Genomic DNA, 7,027 nt, shown 5'->3' with positions numbered 1-7,027 from the left:
TGGGAAGTGCTTGGTTTAACTCCTCCTTTGACCCTTTATTGAAACAATAACCTATCGATCTTTCTGTTATTTGGTGAATTTGCAGTTGGCTTCTTTCCCCCTCAGGGCGAAATTGCTTGTCTGAGGATGTCAAGGACGATGAATACTAAAACACGGGTGTTTTGTTTTTTTGGAGCATTGATGATCATTTTGCTTTCATCTTTTTGGCTGAGATGATGAAAGTAGTCTTTCATGCGATAGGCTGAAATTTGGTGGTCTTGATTGGAATTTGTTCTTCGGTTTTCTATTTTTGGGGGTTGATTATCGTCTAGTCCTGATCCTCTCACAGGTTGGAGTTTTGCAAGACTCGACAAGAGGTGATCTGGTGCGAGCTGACGATTGTCTGAAATTGGATAAGCTCTGTCTCTCTAGGCAGTTATTGGTTTGAACGAAATTTGTTCTCCACTCCCATAATTTTGCGATTAATGCGAAACCCGATTCTCATTCCTTCGGAGGTCTGTTTTGTCAATGTATGATCTGTGATGGTTCTTTCTTTGCAAGGTGTAAGCACCACAACTGATCACTATCCAATCCAGATCCGCTTGCCGTGTCTCCTTCCTAGAAATGGTCCCTACCTTCTGTTCTCATCCTTCAATCTCATCGGGAGACATCGTTATGGGAAGTGTTTGGTTTAGCTCCTCCTCGATCCTTTATCAAACCCACTTTCGGTAAAATTGTTTCACGAGCTACTTCTGGATTTTTGTTATTTGGTGAATCTGCAGTGGCTTCTTTTCCCCATGGAGCGAAACTGTTTGTCTTGGGATGTCGAGGACGATGAATACAATGACACCGGTCAGCTTGTTTCATAAAACACGGATGTTTGGGCTTTTGGAGGACTGATGATCCTTTGCTGCTGTCTTTTTCTCTTGGTTGAGATGATGAACTAGTAGTCTTTCAGGCGATAGGCTGAAATTTGCTGGTCTTGATTGGAATTTTGTTCTTCAGTTTTTTTATCTTTGGGGGTTGATTATTGTGTAGTCCTGATCCTCTCACAGGTCGGAGTTTTGCTAGACTCAACTAAGTGGTGATCTGGTGCGAGCTGATGATTGTCTGAAGTTGGATAAGCTCTATCGTCTCTCAAGGCGGTTATCGGTTTGGATGAAATTTGTTTTTCAGTCCCATAATTTTGCGATTAATGTGAAACCCAATTCTCATTCCTTCGGAGGTCTGTGTTTGGTCAATGTATGATCTGTGATGGTTCTTTCTTTGCAAGGTGTACGCACCACAACAGATCAGTATCCAATAAGGATCCACTTGCTGGTGTGTCTCCTGCTAGAAGTAGTCCCTCCCTTCTGTTTTGTCGATGTATGATCTGTCATGGTTCTTTCTTTGCAAGGTGTAAGCACCACAACAGATCACTATCCAATCCAGATCAGCTTGCTAATGTCTCCTTCCTAGAAATGATCCCTACCTTCTGTTCTCATCCTTCAATCTCATCGGGAGATGTCGTTATAGGAAGGGTTTGGTCTAGCTCCTCCTCTGATCCTTTATCAAACTCACTTTCTGTACAATTGTTTCACAAGCTGCTTCTGGATTTTTGTTATTTGGTGAATCTGCAGTGGCTTCTTTTCTTCATGGAGTGAAAGTGTTTGTCTGAGGATGTCAAGGATGACGACACCGGTCAGCTTGTTTCATAAAACACGGATGTTTGGGCTTTTTGGAGGACTGATAATCCTTTTGCTGTTTCTTTTTTCTTGGTTGAGATGATGAACTAGTAGTCTTTTAGGGGATGGGCTGAAAATTTGCTGGTCTTTATTGGAATTTGTTCTTTGTTTTTTTTTTTTTTTATCTTTGCAGATTGATTATCATCTAGTCCTGATCCTCTCACGGGTCGGAGTTTTGCTAGACTCGACTAAGTGGTGATCTGGTGCGAGCTGATGATTGTCTGAAGTTGGATAAGCTCTTTCACCTCTGGAGGCGGTTATCGGTTTGATTGAAATTTGTTCTCCAGTCCCATAATTTTCCAATTAATGCAAAACCTGATTCTCATTCCTTCGGAGTTCGGTGTTTTATTGATGTATGACCTGTGATGGTTCTTTGCAAGGTGTATGCATCACAACAGATTACTATCTAATACGGATCCGCTTGCTGGTGTTTCCTTCCCAGAAATAGTCCCTTCCTCATGTTCTCTTCGTGCATCTATGATTGTGCATGCATTCCTCAATCGGCTGACACCCTTACTCTTCAAAGGAGACATCGTTCCTGAAAACGCACTCCTGGCCTGTCTTCTTTTCTTTTTATTTCTTGATTGGTTTTAAAATCAGTCTGATTCTGTTTACGCTATGTTATTTTCTGAAGGAATGCCTGGCCTCTCTTGGACTCTGCCATGTTGTGGGCAGTGTTAAGGTTATTGCTCATCTGACCGTTGGTTGATTTATCATTGATTGATCTTTCCATTGTATCATGAGCTGATTCTGGCATTAACTATTCCTTGAATTGGCAGTGGTTTCTTTCTTCTCGGAGCAATCATTTTCTCTGAGGATGATGTCTGAGAGGACAATGAATATGATCCAGCTGGTCAGTTGGTTACATTGAATATGACATTTGGGCTTTTTCGTGGACTAATGATCTATCTTGCACTGTTTGTGGTTGAGTTGATCATCTAAAGAAGCCTTTGTCTTCAGGACAAACGATGGACTGAAATTTTGACAACCTTCTAGGCTTCTTTTTCAAATGGAAAGTTTTACTGGTTTTGACAGCTGGTGATCTGTTGCGTTTTCTGTGGGGCTGAGTTGATAATTGTTCAAAATTGTATGAGCTCCTGCTTCCCGGATTTTAGGCAGTTATTGGTTTGAATGGAACTTGTCCTGTCCTTCTGTTATTTCTTTGTTAATCCGAAAGATCAGATCTAGTTCTCTTCCCTTTGCAGATCAGATTTTGGTCGAGGCAATACTTTACGTGGCCAAGTTCGATATGGAGTGTCTATGATCTGTGATGTTCTTTCTTGCTGCATAAACATCAATTTCTGATTTGTCTTCCACTTATGTTATCGTCTAGTTAAGGTGGTTATCATCTAGTTGAGGTGGAACAATCAGTTATTCTCTTTTCTTCGCAGGTCATAGTTTGGTCAAGGCAATACCTTACCTCGTCAATTTCGAGATGGAGTGTCTGTGGTCCATGATGGTTCTTTCTTGCTGCATAAGAATTAATTCATAGGACAAGCTCTCCTTTCAGAGTGCTTTCTTGTCTGAAAAGTTCTACACAATTGGTTTCACTTCGGGCAAAGTGGTAGCATCTTATTTCGAAATGACGTACTTCAGATATCTATCGCAATATGCATTCTTAATCTTTCTTATATTGTTTCTATTTGGTAATGGAAGATGATGGATGATACCAGTCGCTCTTTGGGAGATTAGAGACTATTTTATCTTTGGGATTGGATTGGAAACTTTTGATTAGTATGTCTTACCTTTTTCTTTGATGGAAACTATCCTGCATTTTATTTATCATGGACTTTTCCTTTCAACATACTTTGTTACACATTCATTTGAAATACGTTTCTTGCATATGAATTTGTTTTGACTTGGTGTGTATGTCTGCTTGAATTTTGTGTCAATGAAATGTTAAATTTGGTTTATTTGAAGAAAGTGTTTATATTTTTATGAGATTGATGTTGTCTGCATGGTAATTTCCTATGCTGAGATGTTATTTTGATGTGACATATTGCCTCTTTTTTCCCTGTGTTATTCGGAGCTTGCAGGCTAGGTTCTTTTCCAAAAAATATTTATTTTTTACATTGTTTTATGTGGTAGCATTTACCTTTTGCCAAAATTTTACCAAAAGTATAGCATGGAATGTCTTCACTTATAAAGCAATGTTCTCGGATGGTTCATCAATAGATTGATCCGTTTAAATTGTTTATCAAAATGATTATGGATTTTGGTGGATTGGCAGTTGCATCTTTCCTCTTGTAGCAATCTCTTCATCCGAGCATGTCGTCTAAGAATGACAAATACATAGAAGCTGGTGAGTTAACATAGAAGAAGGTGATTGGGCTTCTTGGAGGAGAGGTGTTCTATTATGCAGTCTTTGTTTTCTTGAGTTCTGAAGTAGTCTTCTCTGATTGCATCTTCAGGATGAGCGAATTTTGAGGATTTATAGGCATCTTGTAGTTTTGATTTAAGTTTGTCTTCAGTTGATTATCTTCCGGAGCAGTGAGATAATTATTATTGAGTTCTAATTCCTCTACTGGAAGCTTTTCCATGTTGAGAAGTGGTGTGATCTATTGCCTTCTTCTGTAGGGTGAGTTGATGATTGTTTGAAATTGGATAAACAGCCATTTTGTGGATTCTAAGGACTGGTATATATGATGAGGTTGGTCAATTATTACTTAGAATGACTGAGCTTTTCTTGAGTTTGACGATCTATTCACATCTATCTTCGGTTGGGTTGGTGTATGGGCAGTGTCCTTGATCATCTCGAGGACCAGTTGAAGAGCTGAAATTTTGATAAACTCCTGCTGCGTAGGCACTTTGTTGAATGTCATTCCTCAGTTGATTCCCTTGGAGTGGAAAGATGACAATTCAGCTTTTTCTGTGTGGCTAAGTTGATGAATTGCGGAGTCCGCGCTTTGTTTGAAATTGGATAAGCTCCCCTTCTTGGATTTGGTTCCTTTGATGTCTTCACTCTATATGTGTACATGGATGAATCCTTAATCAATTAATATTTTGGCCATGCTATGATAGGGTGTGCGAGAACAAGCTCGACTTATGCTTTGAGGGTTTGAAATTTGACAAAAGATCGTGGATTGTCATTGGATGGCCTCTGTTGGACATACTTGCAAAGGAGAGTACTAAGTCTGCTTAGTTGCAATAAGATATCTGTATGGATTTTTGCTTAGGCGATATTCTCCCCTTCTATAATACTTTCTTCTGGCACCGTCATTGTTGGGGACAGTTTACAAGTGAGGGTTTTTGTATGTGAGATGGGTTGTTTTTAGTGTGTAGGGTGCCACCTTGGGGCCTAAATTGTGAATATTTTAGGTTCTCGTGGATCCATGGGACAATAAAGGCTTTTCTGCAATGGCCCAAGTGATACTCCATTGCAAACTGTTAGCATCTCATTCTGAAAAGATGAACTATGCTGTGCTTTTGCCTGTTTGCATGATTGGCATATGTGATCAGGCCTCACATGGGGATGTTGACCGGACAGCCATATGGACATATCATCATTCCTTGGCATTGCTTGCCCTCGGACCGGTTCTCTCCTTTCTGCTGATTCTCTCATTTCTTATTCTTCACAAAGCTGTGTCATTTCATGTATGCTGTCTGCAGACATGGCTGGTCAAGCTGGGAGGAGCAGACACTTGGTGCTTGGTTGCCATGTTTGTCAAATTTTTGTAGTTATTTTTAAATCAGTGAAACTGAAGGGGCAGACAACAATCCTGCAGTGAATAAGCTTTGGTTTGAGGTTTTAACATGTCTAGCGAGCATGGACCCCTTCTGATCTCTTATGATACCCTAATGTACGACGGGTGAACTTCTGCTTCATTTATATGATCTAAATTTAATAAAGCAAACCTGTTTAGGGCTATGAACTTATACATGTCCAATTGCATCGTGATCCTTTGTGAATGATGATCTGTCAACCAGATATTTACCGTATCTCTTTCTCATCGGCTCTACAAGGGTTGTTCGAAGTCATCTTACTTGTAATTGGAGATACTAGACGGTTGCCTTATGATCAGTTTCATTTGCTTTGGTATTTTCTTTGAAGGGATGAATTTTGAAGCATCTGGTTGGGTCTATGTCCAGAACAATGTTGGCGAAGGCTCTGATTTTGGATAGAAAGCTTATCAAAGTTATTAAGGTTCAAAGTCTCCCTCTGAGCATACTAATTTTGTGGCTTCCATGCTGTATGGACTTACTCAGTTTTCCAAGGGTGCTTGTTCCGGTTTAGAGCAATCCAACTAAGGACCGTGTAATCAAAACTGTTAGAGAATCCAAGTTCTCGAGTTGGGAAGGCAGGAGGTTGTTATTTAATGCAATTATGTTTAGTTGAGCTACTGAATTGTCATTTTCCTTTTTGGATCGGAGTGATGAGCAAGTTCTGGATCTTTCTACAGGGATTGTCTGATTGTTTTATTTTCAAGGATTAGAGGAGATGCGATGAACATATAGTTCTCTCATGTTGTGAGTTGGAGTTCTTTTGTTGCAGATCATTCTGAATTTGACCTGGTTTGTGTTGTAGTGTATTTGACTTAGCAAGCTTTTGCTTTTTGCTTCTCCTGGGGTATTTTTCGTATAAGTGGTTTATGTTGGGTGCCAGTTCAAGTATCTCTCTTTGATGATGTCATGCTCTCTATCTTCGTCTACGAACCTCACTGGATAAAACTACAATTACTACAATTGAGTCTTGTGTCCAAGGCTAAGTCTTGTTGTTGGTTAGGTTGGTCATATGTGGCTACTTTTTGCTGCTTCTGGGGGTATTTTTGGTATAATTGGTTAATTTTGGGTGCCAGTTCAAGTCTCTCTCTTTTCTCTTTGATAATGTCGTCCTCTCATCTTTTTCTGTGAACTTCACTGGATGAAACTCCTATTGAGTCCTGTTTCAAGGGTAACTCTAGTTGTTGCTTTGCTGGTGGCACACATGGATGGCAGTTTGGCTTGTCAGATGCTTCTAGCTTACCCCTGTGAGATGAGAAACTGATTGCAGATATTCACCAACATCATGGCAGATTATTCGTTTCTACTTTCAATTGGTTTGTTGCCGTCCGTAGAAGCTCTCTTGGGGATTCTCTTTATATTGAAGTTCCAGTTGATATTACTCGCCTGACGAATTAGTTTTATATCGCTTGTGTGTTGGAATCAAAAGTTACTTGGCCACGAGCTCGCACAATCCCTCTACATGGATTCACCCCTCGTTCTCCCCAAAATTCTTACTCTATTAAGAACGAGTCGATTTACTTGGCCTTTTCTTTCTTTGCCATCGAGTCATTCGTGTGGTTGAATTATACGAAAAATGTTGTTCCCTCTAAAGGCTAAGTAGT

At 39.9% G+C, this 7,027-nt stretch overlaps 2 long non-coding RNA genes across 5 annotated transcripts; both read left to right on the top strand.

Annotated features, from left to right (window-relative positions):
• The first annotated feature begins 1,435 nt into the window (after window positions 1–1,435).
• LOC104436991 lies at window positions 1,436–3,254 on the top strand. The gene is made up of 3 exons (XR_005549852.1): window positions 1,436–2,385; window positions 2,483–2,556; window positions 2,664–3,254. It is a non-coding gene; the product is annotated as an uncharacterized LOC104436991 (long non-coding RNA).
• A 9-nt stretch (window positions 3,255–3,263) lies between these two features.
• LOC120292154 lies at window positions 3,264–7,027 on the top strand. 4 transcript variants are annotated; one of them, XR_005549849.1, is made up of 3 exons: window positions 3,264–3,437; window positions 3,934–4,005; window positions 4,115–6,262. It is a non-coding gene; the product is annotated as an uncharacterized LOC120292154 (long non-coding RNA). The 4 variants fall into 4 exon arrangements; XR_005549850.1 differs by lacking the exon at window positions 3,264–3,437 and adding an exon at window positions 3,644–3,663; XR_005549851.1 differs by lacking the exon at window positions 3,264–3,437 and adding an exon at window positions 6,639–7,027 and having other exon boundaries at window positions 3,678–4,005; window positions 4,115–5,847.

Source organism: Eucalyptus grandis, chromosome 3 (assembly GCF_016545825.1).
Source record: "Eucalyptus grandis isolate ANBG69807.140 chromosome 3, ASM1654582v1, whole genome shotgun sequence".
Classification (NCBI taxonomy): domain Eukaryota; kingdom Viridiplantae; phylum Streptophyta; class Magnoliopsida; order Myrtales; family Myrtaceae; genus Eucalyptus; species Eucalyptus grandis.
Note: the sequence above shows the minus strand (reverse complement) of the source record. Positions and strands in the feature narration are given on the sequence as shown.